Genomic DNA, 12,633 nt, shown 5'->3' on the forward strand with positions numbered 1-12,633 from the left:
TATACGATGGAAAAGATATTTCCCTACTGCCCTTGACATCCAGGTCCTTTCCTTGGAGACGCTCACTATTAAGAGTGTCTTATTTATTATACTTTCACCTGAAAGTCGTATCTGTCTGTTTTTCTTTTACACAAATGAGAGCATAGCAGTCACACTGTTCTGTATTCTGCCTTTGTACCCTTAACCATCTATCTCAGGAACTTTTTTATAGGTACATATGCATCTATCACATTCTTCGAACAGCTGATCATCGTACAGAATTTATTTAAACGTTTACCTGAAGGAAAGGCACAAAGGGTGTTTTGACCCTTTGGCTATTATAAACTGACCTGTGATAAACGTCCTCGTGCATAGAGGTACAGATATTTTAGCATGTAATATCTCCAGGGTAGAATTCAAGTATTGACGGTAAGACAGTTAACGGGCCGGATAATATGTGAATTTTTTTAATGCCGATACGTGTTCTTAATTGGCTCCCACACTAATGTCGTCGGTGGCGCCTTCAACCAACAACACGAGAGTGTCTCACACTCCACGGCCGCCTCTACTTCAGGTAGGTGACTCTTCTTCTAGGTGTGACCTGCTACTTGGAGCTTTAGCAAAGTGATAAGAGAAAAAGTGTTATATCCTTGTCTTCATTTAGGTTTTTTAAATTACAGGTAAGATGAAGCATCTTTTTGTACTTCCAAGTCATTTACAAATATTTTTTCCTGATTTGCCTCTTTGTACACTTTGCTTATCCTTATATTGGCTCGTCTTTTTCTTATTCAGAAGGGCACTTTTTTTAAAAAAGCTTATTTAAGGGGCGCCTGGGGAACTCAGTGCGTTAAGCGTCCGACTTCAGCTCAGGTCACGATCTCACAGTCCGTGAGTGCGAGCCCCGCGTCGGGCTCTGTGCTGACGGCTCGGAGCCTGCAGCCTGCTTTGGATTCCGTGTCGCCCTCTCCCTCTGCGTCTCCCTGACTTGTGCTCTGTCTCTCTGTCTCTCTCTCTCTTTCAAAAATAAATAAATAAAACTTTATCATAAATAAAATAAGGTTTATTTATTTTTGAGAGAGAGAGACAGTGTGCAAGCAGGGGAGGGGCAGAGAGAGAGAGAGAGAGAATCCCAAGCAGGCTCTGCACTGTCAGCGAGGAGCCAGATGCAGGGCTCGAACATGAGATCATGACCTGAGCCGAAATCAAGAGTCAAAGGCTTAACTGACTGAGCCACCCGGGTGCCCCTGAAAGGGCCCTTTATATCCTCGGAAGCCTAGTTCTTCTTATGTCAAACGCGTCGTCAATATATTTTCCAGTTGCCATTTATCGGGTGACTTCTCTAGGATGCTTTTTACTGAGAAAATGTGTTAATTGCTTACGTTGTTAAATTTATCATTATTTTTCGGTAAAGATTTGGGCCTTGTGTCTTGCTGTAGGGAGGCTTTCTCTATTTCATGGATGTAAAACATTTTCCCCAAGTTCTCTTCCAAGAGACATTTTCCAAATCCATTCTTCCTGTGTAAATCTTTGAGCGGTCTGGCATTTATTTTTAAGGAAGGAGTGCATTAAGAATCTAGGTTTCTCTCTTTTTCTTTCAAAAGAGATAGCCAGTTGTCCCAACATCATTTATTGAACTATTTGTCTTTTCATCACTGGAAAAAATACTGTTTATCATATACTAAAGTCCCATCATTAGTCGGGTCTATTTTTGGACACTTTTCTGTTTCACTGATGTATCTATGCCTGTGCCGGTAGTGAGCAGTTTTATTTACCGTACATAGTTAGTACATTTTATTATCTGGTCAGATGAGCCCCTCTGTTATTTTTGTTTTTCAGGAATTTTCTTTGCCCATTCTGTTCTTTTCTTAAAAGCGTATTTATTTGGGGGCGCCTGGGTGGCTCGGTCGGTTGAGCTCCCAACTTCGGCTCAGGTCGTGATCGCACGGCTTGTGAGTTCGAGCCCCACATCGGTCTCTGTGCGGACAGCTCAGAGCCTGGAGCCTGCTTTGGATTCTCTGTCCCTCTCCCCCTCCTCCACTGTGTGCGCTCTCTCTCTCTCTGTCTCTCAAAATAAATTTATTTATTATCACGTGTGTGAGTGGGGCAGGGGCAAAGGGATGGAGAGAGAGAATCCCAAGCAGGCTCCATGCTGACAGCGGGGGCTCCATGTCCGGAACCGTGAGATCATGACCTGAGCCGAAACCAAGACTCGGACACTTAACCGACTGAGCCACCCAGGTGCCCCTTGCCCCTTTCTGTTCTTAACTTATGTCTCCAAAAGTTCACGTCTAGCTCCGTGAACCTCGAGTGGTCAGTGTCGTGTTCCCCTCTACTTCACCCTGTCGGTGAGGGCGGGAGTCCTGCTCTGGGGCCACCAGGATGGTCTAGCACGACAGACACTTTACAGGTGAGTTTGACAGAAGTTTGTTAACCACATATTTCACCATCTGGGGGAGGAGGACACGTGCCATGTAGGGCCACACAGGTGTTCCATTCCAGAACAGAGGGAACCAGCAGGTGCGAGGGAAGGCCGGTCTTGTAGTTACAAGAGGATGGGGTGCCCCCTGCTTCCTGCGGAAGGAAAGGATTGGTTTGTCTAAATTTCTCTGGCTGGAGGGTTGCCGAAACCTTCACCAGCAGGCACCGTGCCTGGTCTGTGTGCTAATTGGGGGTTGTTTGCTAGAAGACCGTATCCACGTGAGCACGGTGGAGAGTGGGACGTGCAGCTGGGCTCTTTGAGGCCCTCTTCGTTTTCCCAAGGTATCGAGATACGCACCAGATTAGGCCTTACTCCACAACCGACCCTTGAGGCCTTGACCTCGATTTCAACCTTGATGATGACTGAGCCTTCCGGAGAGTATGGTAAGTACCTCCCTAGGAAACGAAATACGTAGCTACTTGACCAAGAGGAAGAGGGCCACAGGCTGAGGTTGTTGTAAAAAACATAGACTTTGGAAGTGCCCACTTTGATAGGCGATAAAGTATATTGAGAGACCTGTGTGCCACTGTTGTAGGGAGTGTTTGTCTCCAGGGGGTACAAATGGAGACAAATCAATGCCAGTGGCAAAGGTGACAACCCGCATGGGCTCCGTCTGACATTCTTTAAGTTAAATAGGAGTTTTTTAAGAAGCTCATTCTGCCTCCTGATTACACCATCTGCCTGGAGTCTACAGGAAAGGTGGAAATTCCACTGTATGTCTTCTTCAAGAGCTCAACATTGTGGCGGGCACCTGGGTAACCTAGTCGGGTAAGTGTCCAACTGTTGATTTCGGCTGAAGTCATGATATCACGGTTCGTGAGTTCAAGCCCCACATGGGTTCCATGCCCACAGTGAAGAGCCTACTTGGGGTTTTGTCTCTCTCCTTCTCTCTCTGTTCATCCCCTGCTCGTGCTCGCTCGCTCTCTCTCTCTCTCAAATAAAATTTAAAAAAAAGAAAGAGCTCAACATTTGGCATTCTGAGAATCAAAACTAGTGCTTTGGTCACTATCAGTAATGCCTAGAATTCCAAAGGGCATAAGGAGCATCTTGTGGCTGTGTTGTATGCAGAGACAACGTGTTTTCCATTTTGGGGGTCTGTGAGGCAAGAGCTCCCCAGTATTCTTTACCCCAAAGGAGAAGAATCGTAGGCAGTGGTCCATGAGTTTGTGAACTTGTACACATGGGGCAATTTTTTGGCCAGGGTGTCCAACGCTACAATGCCCGTCTGACATGTGACCAATTATGCTGACCCTTGAGTCTCTTTCTTTGCAAGGAACGTTATTATTTTGGTGGGGGTGGGGGGAGAAGGAGAGAGAGAGAGAGTAAGCAGGGGAGGGGCAGAGGGAGAGGGAGACAGAAACCCAAGCAGGCTCCACACTGTCAGCACAGAGCCTGATGTGGGGCTCGATCTCACGAACCCTGAGATCGTGACCTGAGCCGAAACCGAGAGTCAGACGCTTCACTGGCTGAGCTACCCAGGCGCCCCAGTATCGGGGACCTTCTGATGAAATGATGAAAAACACCTCCCCACTGAACTCTATTGTGCATGAAGGTGGCAAGACCATCCATAAAGTGTACGAACTCCCATGGTTATGTACTCAGCTGATGCTAAGGACTCTCCACGTGGCCAGTGGGTCTGGGAGAGAGGTGACGTCCTCCAGCACCATGGCATCTGGCAAGGGACTGACGACGGGAGAGGCCACATGCACCTGCAGAGAGGGCCCCGGTTTGTCTCCCTGTAGCAAGGAGGTCTCCGTAGCCGTGCTGACTTTGGGGGTGCCTCTTCCGTTACTGAAGGCATAGTGTGCAGCCGGGTACATAACGTTGTAAACTCAGAGTCTGTGAGGGCATCTAATTCCGGGACAGCACGCTACGTGGCCACCGTTGCCATTCCAATTGCGAGTGGTGCAGAACTGGGAGGGATAGTCTATTGTATCAGAAGCCCGTGGCCAACGAGTGGCTATGATAGGTGGTTCAGAGATTCCGGGGGGCATAAGAGGAGGCTGGTACAGCCCCTACGGTGAAGGGGTCTCCGCGGGCACTAACACCAGTGCCTGTTGATTTATTTCAATTCGGACAGATTCTAGAACTTTTTTTTTTTTTTTTTGAGACACAGAGAGACAGAGCATGAGCAGGGGAGGGGCAGAGAGAGAGGGAGACACAGAACCGGAAGCAGGCTCCAGGCCCCGAGCCGTCAGCCCAGAGCCCGATGCGGGGCCCGAACTCATGGGCCGCAAGATCGTGACCTGAGCCGAAGTCGGACTCTTAACCGACTGAGCCACCCAGGCGCCCCAGATTCTAGAACTTTGTGTTGGCGAAGACTTCATTTCAGGTGGGCCCTTTGGTAAGTAACAGCACCGGGGGGTTGAAGTAAGATTGTAAATGAGGAATATGTTGCCTCCAGAACGCAGAAAGGGCTAGAAGACGTTGGACTCGTGTTAACGTTGTGGGTGCTGAAAGGGTTAATCAGCGTTTCTTGCCAGTGTCAAAAGTGGAGCAGCTCTCGGTTTCTCGAAGGCTTTTCTGGAATTGAAGAGACGGCCGGGACCTTGCACCGCGTGTGGCAACGATCCGTCCCTTTTCCGTGAGCTCCGTCGTGAGTATATCTGTGTCCTTCATCCGTGTGTCCAACAAGTCTCCTTGGGGGAAGATGCCACCCACATCACGTCATTTCTGTGTCCCGGGCAAAGGTGGGTGCAGTTAGGGTCCTGCCGGCAAAGACGGTGTGTAACGAACGCCAAGGCTGCTGAGTTCCCTCGTGAAGCCTGGTAAAGGTGTATTGTGTCCTTTCAGGGGGAAAGGCCGCCGTGCTCACAGGCTGTTGAAATAGACACTGAACAGGTGCATGGGCGGCTCAGCCGGTTAAGCGTCCGACTCTTGGTTTCGGCTCAGGCCATGATCTCGCCTCACGGTTCGTGGGTTCGAGCCCCGCCTCGGGGTTTGCGCTGGCAGCACGGGAGCCTGCTTGGGATTCTCTCTCCGTCCCTGTCTCTCTGCCCCTCCCCCACTTGCACTGTCTCTGTCTCTCTCGAAATAGATAAACGTAAAAGAAGGAAACAGACACCGAACAGAGCATATTTGCCAAATCTCAATCTATAACAGCAAAACGGTTGCCAGTGGCTGATTGACTAGAATCGGTAATTATAATAATATTGGGCGTAGGGGCCTGAAGTTGGTGGTGGGCTCACTGTGAGGCACCATTCATTCTTTCCGGGTTTAAGACCAGGCCAAAACGGGATATTAAAGGAGCAGTAGTTGGCATCATCACCCTTGCGCTCACTAGAGCATATACAAGTTGAAATCCTTGAGGACCCCGGTTTAATTTACGTAGGGTGATATTAACTCTGTTAAGGGGGGAAGGGGATTGTTCTGAGATACTGACGACTGCAGCAAGGTACAGGGACAACCCGAAGGTGGCATCCACCAGCCTGTTTTCCTGACGGCACCTCCAGAGACCTCTAACTGGGTGCCAAATCTGAGGCCTGCCACCGAGGCCAGCGCTTTCGGACGGGCCAAGAGGCCTCTGGCACAGAAAGACCGGGGGTGTGTTTCAGTCAGCTGTGTGCAGTGCCCCGGGGGGTGGTGGCCTGCCAAGAATCGTCCGTCTGATGGTTCCGGTTCCATAGGACCCAGGAACGTTAGCCCCATCCCCCCGGCCGCCATGGCCAAGTGATCAGAGGACATGCCCGGAGTGGCAGCTGCAAAACCTGGGTCACCAGACCTGAGGAAAAGCCACCCTCCGGGAGACGCTGACATTCCAGAGCGCGGCAGAGGGAGAGCGCAAACGTGGCACCCTCCAGCCTCTGTCCCTGCAGAGGATGCCAACAGGCGCCCAGATTGGGTAAAGCAGAGGCCTGCCCCTCAGGCCCACATTTTAAGATTAGCAGATGAACCTGGGGCACCGGGGTGGTCAGTCAGTCAAGCGTCCCGACTCTCGATCTCAACTCAGGTCATGGCCTCACAGTTTGTGAGTTCAAGCCCTGTGCCGGGCTCGGTGACGTCAGTGGGGAGCCTGCTTGGGATTCTCTCTCTCTCTCTCTCTCTCTGTCTCTCTCTGCCCCTCCGCTGCTCACACACTCTCAGAATAAATAAACTTAAAAAAATTAAAGCATAAAGATTAGCCAATGAACCTCTTTCCCGTAAAACCCTGGCCTCTCTGGATTGGCTCTCTTTGTCCTGGGCCCGGGGACAGGTGAGTCTGGGCACGTGTGCCCTTTAAGAGCCGGTCTTAGCTTGCTGTAGCCTTGTGGGTTTTGTGAACGCAAGCCTTGTTGGTTTGCAAAGCCAGGTGTGTTTGGGGGTTGTCCCTGAGGTGCAGTTTTTCAGCGTCGGGGTGCCCGATGCGGGGTTCAAACCCTCCGCTCCTCAGGAGAAAGCGCCGAGTTTTCCATTCCTTCTGGATCGTGGCTGCCAAGCCAGGAGTGGCGTTTATGGCGAGATTATGTCTCAACTTCACGTTCCTGCTGCAATGGTGTGTTCCCCACCCCACCCCCCGCCCCCTCATTTGCCCGCTGTGTAGGAGTCACTCAGCGAGTTCCTAGGCTTTTTCCAGAGGAAACTGTTGCAGATATAAATGTAGGCTCGCTGTGTCTGTGGGAGGAGGTGAGTTCGGGATCTTCCCGCGTCCCCAACGTGGATCCATTTATACCTTTGCTCAAAACCCTCGAATCTAGGAACTGGAACGTCTTGAGTGTCAGCCTGTCTTTCGTAGCCAACAATCCAAGATTCCCAGGGCCACGTGCCATCTTCTCTCTGTGCTCTTCTCTTTCTCCCCAGTACCTGGATCCCTTCCAGACCTGGTGAGCCCTCTGCAAATGCGCACTCGCCGTTTGAGGGCGGCCTCCACGCGACTCAGCTCAGAGGCACAAAGAGATACAGACGTGGAATGAAGGTGAGAAGCAATAGACGGGGGAATCCGGGTTGAGATGGGCGTAGACTGAGAGCCTTCACACGCGAACGCAGTATAGTTCTATTTTTAAGGCTCCATCTTTTTCTGTATCCAGAACAGTAAGATTTATTTTCCATACAGTGATTAAAGATTCTAGAACTCCCGGGGAGGCCGGGTGGCTCCGTCGGTTAAGCGTCCGACTTCAGCTCAGGTCATGATCTCGCGGTTCATGAGTTCGAGCCCCTCGTTGGGCTCTGTGTGGACAGCTCGGAGCCTGGAGCCTGTGTCAGAGCCTGTGTCTCCCGCTCTCTCTGCCCCTCCCCTGCTGGCCCCCTATCTCTCTCGGTCAAAAATAAATAAACGTTAAAAAAAATTAAAAGAGTATAGAACTCCCTCAATTGGTTAACTGGTAGTTGGACATTTTCATCTTTAATGAGGCACCGTTGGCTCATTTCCTAAAGTGTCCGAGAGCCCAAGTGGTTAAATTCTGCGTGCGCACTCTTATAAGAGGGATGTGTGGCACACCAACAAATAGCTGTGACAAAATGCCTGTCATTCCACCCTTTGGAAGCTTGTAGAAATAATTCAGCAGAAGTTCACAAAATCGCGTGGTGAATTGCCATCTAAACGAATATCGCATTTGCTTGCATATTTTGTTCCACAAACCGTTCTTCCTTTCCATTTAGAGAGAGGAGGAGGAGGAGGAGGACAAGAGGACGAAAAAAATTGTATACGTCAGATAATTTTTCTCGCTCCCTATCTCTCCGGCTCTTTAAAATATTTATTTATTTTGGGGCGAGCGCGGGCAGGGGAGGGGCAGAGAGAGGACAGAGGATCCCAAGCGGGCTCTGCGCTGATGGGGCTGACAGCAGCGAGCCCGACGTGGGGCTCAAACTCAGCCCCCCCGAGATCGTGACCCGAGCCGAAGTCGGCCGCTCACCCGACCGAGCCCCCCGGGTGCCCATTTCTCCTGTTCTCAAACATCCCCTGATACTGCAGCGGGGGCGTCTGTATGCAGAATTAAGCTTGTCTCTGTAGATCTGGAAAATTAAGGGCGTCCCAGTGTTTGCGGTTGTCGGGAGGGGTGAAGTAGACGAGGAAGGGGCAGTTGGACACACTAGCTGTACCTCACCTCTCTGACTTGAAACGGATCTCGACTTCTGCCTTCCCTGTTTTAGCATTAGGAGAGCCACCCCCTTTTCCCGCCCTCGCAGTCTTCTCTATCGAAAATCGAAAATCGTTAACTGGTGCCTTTCCCGGTACAGAGCCCCCACCTCAGCTGCTCCAAGTACTTACAAGGATCCGCAGGGGGAGCGTGACACAGAGGGTCACGGAAACGCTACCAAAGCAATGCCAAGGAGGATGTTCATCTCTTGCCCGTCAAAAGGTGACCGTGTTCCCATTCTAAGTCGCTAGCAAGTACATTTTCTTCCCCCCTCGGTCAGGGGTCAGCGGCAGACTTCTGAACGTCCCCAGGGAGAAGCAGAGCTCTGTCAGAGACCAACCCCAAGGGAACCCTATCCTTACACAGTGTGTTTCTGATTTCATTGTTTTTAAGTTTCCTTATTTATTTTGAGACAGCAAGCAAGGGAGGGGCAAGAGAGAGAGGGAGATTCCCGGGCAGGCTCCACACGGTCAGCACAGAGCCTGACACGGGGCTTGAACCCACGACCCGGGCGATCATGACCTGAGCCGAAATCGTGTTTTGGTTGCTCCACCTACCGAACCACCCAGGCGCCCCTTGTGGTTTTATTTTTAAGCTAATTACAGTAGAATAAGGGCACATAGTCTATATGGTCGCTTTTTGGTTTTGTTTTTGTTTTTGTTTTAATTTTCAGACTTGCTTTGAGACCTGGATGATTGTTTACTTTGACATAAATGTTGCCTCATGCTCCAGAAGGATGTAGATTCTCTACTTGCTAGAGGGAGCTGCCTACAAGTAGACGTCTTTGAAACCAATTTGTTGATTAGGTTGATCAAACCTTGCAAAACCTTGCCCTGTTCACTTAACCTATCAATTAGGAAAACAGATTTGTTAGAGAAATTTTTATCATGTTAGATTTGTCCGTCTATACGTGAGATTCTGTCAGGTTCTTTTCTTCTATATTTGAGGGTAGGTGATGGCGTCCACCTAGGTTTGAGAATTTCATCTCATCCCGGCGAGGCTAAATGTTTTTCCATCGTGCTGTCACTCTTTCCCCCTAAATTCTGTTTTACGTGATCTGTGCTACCGGTACGTATGTTTGGCCTTCACGGCAACAATTTTATTGACTCAAAAGCCGGAAATTAGACTGTGTATTTTTAAGTTGGTTTTCTTCCCCTGGCGTATTCTGCCTAATCTTTTATCTTCAACGTTCCCGTGTTCGTGTACCTAAGTTTATGTTTTATAGAATTATTTAGCTGTATCTTTAAAAATCAACATTCGGGTGTCTTTTAATTGGTGATTGAGGTTACTTGACATTTTTTTGCAGTGACTTATTTACTTGAATGACTTCTATCTCTTTCTCTGCCTTCTGTGTAACCCGACTTTTTCTCTACTGCCTCTACCCTTCTTTTACCGCATTCTTCGTAGCCGGTAAATGTTTTTCCTTAGGGTCTTGTAAGTTATATACTTAGTGCTCTCTTTCTTTAACGTTTATGTGTTTCTAAATATGTATGTTCACCTCAAAATCAGCAATAGTGTTCATTTCTTTTTTTTCAAATTTTTATTTAAATTCTAGTTAGGTAACATACGGTGCAGTATTGGCTCAGAAGTGGAATTTAGTGATTCGTCACTTACATATAACACCCAGCGCTCAACCCAACAAGTGCCCTCCTTCATATCCACCCCCCCCCCACCCGTTTAGGCCTTTTTGTAAAACTTTTTTTTAAGTTTACTTATTTATTTTTGAGAGAGAGAGGGACAGAGAGAGCACAAGCGGGAGAGGAACAGGGAAAGAGGAAGAGAGAGAGAGGGAATCCCAAGCAGGATTCTGCGCTGTCAGTGCGGAGCCCGACCTGGGGCTCAAACCCACGAACTGGGAGATCCTGACTTGAGCCAAAATCAAGAGTCAGGCACTCAGCCGACTGAGCCACCCAGGCGCCCCTAGCTAGCCCTGTTTTGAATGCCAGTGTGAAAAAAGAAAACAGTTAAACAAATTAAAAGAAAAATCTGGTCGTACAGGCACAGAAGCCTTGCGATCCAAGCAGCTGTCCTGTAGATGCCCTCTCTTCCTCCTTCAGTGCCTGAAGGCTGGGCTGGCACTGAGTCGTATCCACGGGAGGGATGTGCCTATAGGAAGGAGAAAGAATGATCTGCATTCTGCTGGCCCCAGGGGACCATGACGAGGAGACCGGTAGTGTTTACTGAACAAATAACAAGCAAATTGTGAGTCCCAATTGGTGTCTTACAATAGTGAGGGTAACCCTGAGGGCAGAGGGCCTTCTCTCCTTCCTGATTCCCCACTCAGGACTCCAGAGGGTAAATCCTCTCAGGTCGTCCCTGCATCAACCTGGGGTACTGCCGTTATCAGCTTAGCTGTGCGGATCTAAACTCCTCGGGTTTGGTTTTACTGAGGTACCTTATTTTTGACTGGCTCAGACAGTAGATTGAGAGTCAGCGGCACTGCCCGTGGACGCTGTAAAGCAGGAAAAGGTGACCCAGCAGAACAGGCTGGGTCTGGACCATGGGGCTAGTTGGCTCAATGGAGGACGTGCAGGAAATGATGAGTAAACGGCTAGTGCGAACTGAGGTGACTTTGACTTTATCGAGAATGGTACCCGCTCTGAAAAAGCCAAGGGAGAGAGAGAGATGGGGCTCATCAGTTACACTAGTCACATCCTGGGCTCTGAGTGACAGCACAGTAATGCGCGATCAGGTGGGCGAGGGGTATCAGCATAGCGGAGGAGAGCAAGGACCCACACACAAGGGTCCCTACGTCCCCTCTGCCATGACGCTACGTAGGCCGTATCCTTCCTCCCCATAAAACTACCTGCAGCCTGGGAGAGAAGCAGGGAAGAGGGGAGCTGTCTTAGAAACTAACCTGTCTCGGGGCACCTGGGTGGCTCTGTCGGTTAAGCGTCCGACTTCGGCTCAGGTCACGATCTCACGGTCCGTGAGTTCGAGCCCCGTGTCAGGCTCTGTGCCGACAGCTCAGAGCCTCGAGCCTGTTTCTGATTCTGTGTCTCCCTCTCTCTCTGCCCCTCCCCTGCTCACGTTCTCTCTCTGTCTCTCTCTCTCTCTCTCTCTCAAAAATAAAGATTAAAAAAATTTAAAAAAAACCAAAACTAAGCTGTCTCACCAAGAGCATGTAAACATTTTCTAAAGAGACTGCTTAATTCTAGGTCAGACTGAGGTATAAAGTGGATTGGGCATTAACGTGAACCCCCACCCAAGAAGGTGGCCAGATGAGTTCTAGATAAAAAGAAGTCAGTTACACTTTCTCTGCACGATGAAGTTTTAGTGTGCGGTAAAGTTTTTAACACTGCTTTTGACACCTGGAAAGGATGGAGACCCTTTGTGTCTGTAAACCATGCCTGGCAGTGCTTTTCAGATGGGTATTTTTGCTGCCAAGCAGGCAAAACAGTGCTGAGAGAGGGGAGCGATTATAGGGGATTTCAACTCCAGTTACACTGAGCCCTGATGCCTGCAGGAATCTGAGTGAATCCCTACTACTTCGCAAATGGGGTTGAGACTCTACAGATGGAACCAAGATATCCAGAGATACAGGGACCCAGATGCTTGCCTAACCTTCCCTTCCTTTTTTGGAGTAATGATACGGGGAAGGGAAGACACCCTAGACCAATGTATATGGTACATCAACTATCCTTGCCCGTGGGGTAAAAGAGAAAATAAGTGTAAAAAAAAAAAATAGCCTGATGACAAAAAATTATAATCAGGGTCTAAACGTATTGACACTGGCTCAGACTTCCACCCAGCAGATTCCGTGACTCTCACAAATCGTTTTCTTTATTTAATGCAGAGAACGGCAAAAAGTAATTGTAAGAATTGCAATAGTGGATTGAGGCGCTGGGGTGGTTCAGTGGGTGAAGCGTCCGACTCTCGGTTTCGGCTGAGGTCATGATCTCACTGTGAGCTCAAAGCCCACATTAGGCTCTGCCTGCTTGGGATTCTCTCCCTCTCTCTCTCTCTCTCTCTCTGCCCCTTCCCCACTCGTTCATGCATGAGCAGGTGCACGCGTGCACTCTTTCACTTACAATAAACTTAAAAACAGAGAATATAATATGGATTGAAAAGTAGGGAAAAAAACCCAATGTGCAAAAATATTACTCTTATCAATACCCTACT

Source organism: Lynx canadensis, chromosome X, assembly GCF_007474595.2.
Source record: "Lynx canadensis isolate LIC74 chromosome X, mLynCan4.pri.v2, whole genome shotgun sequence".
Lineage (NCBI taxonomy): Eukaryota > Metazoa > Chordata > Mammalia > Carnivora > Felidae > Lynx > Lynx canadensis.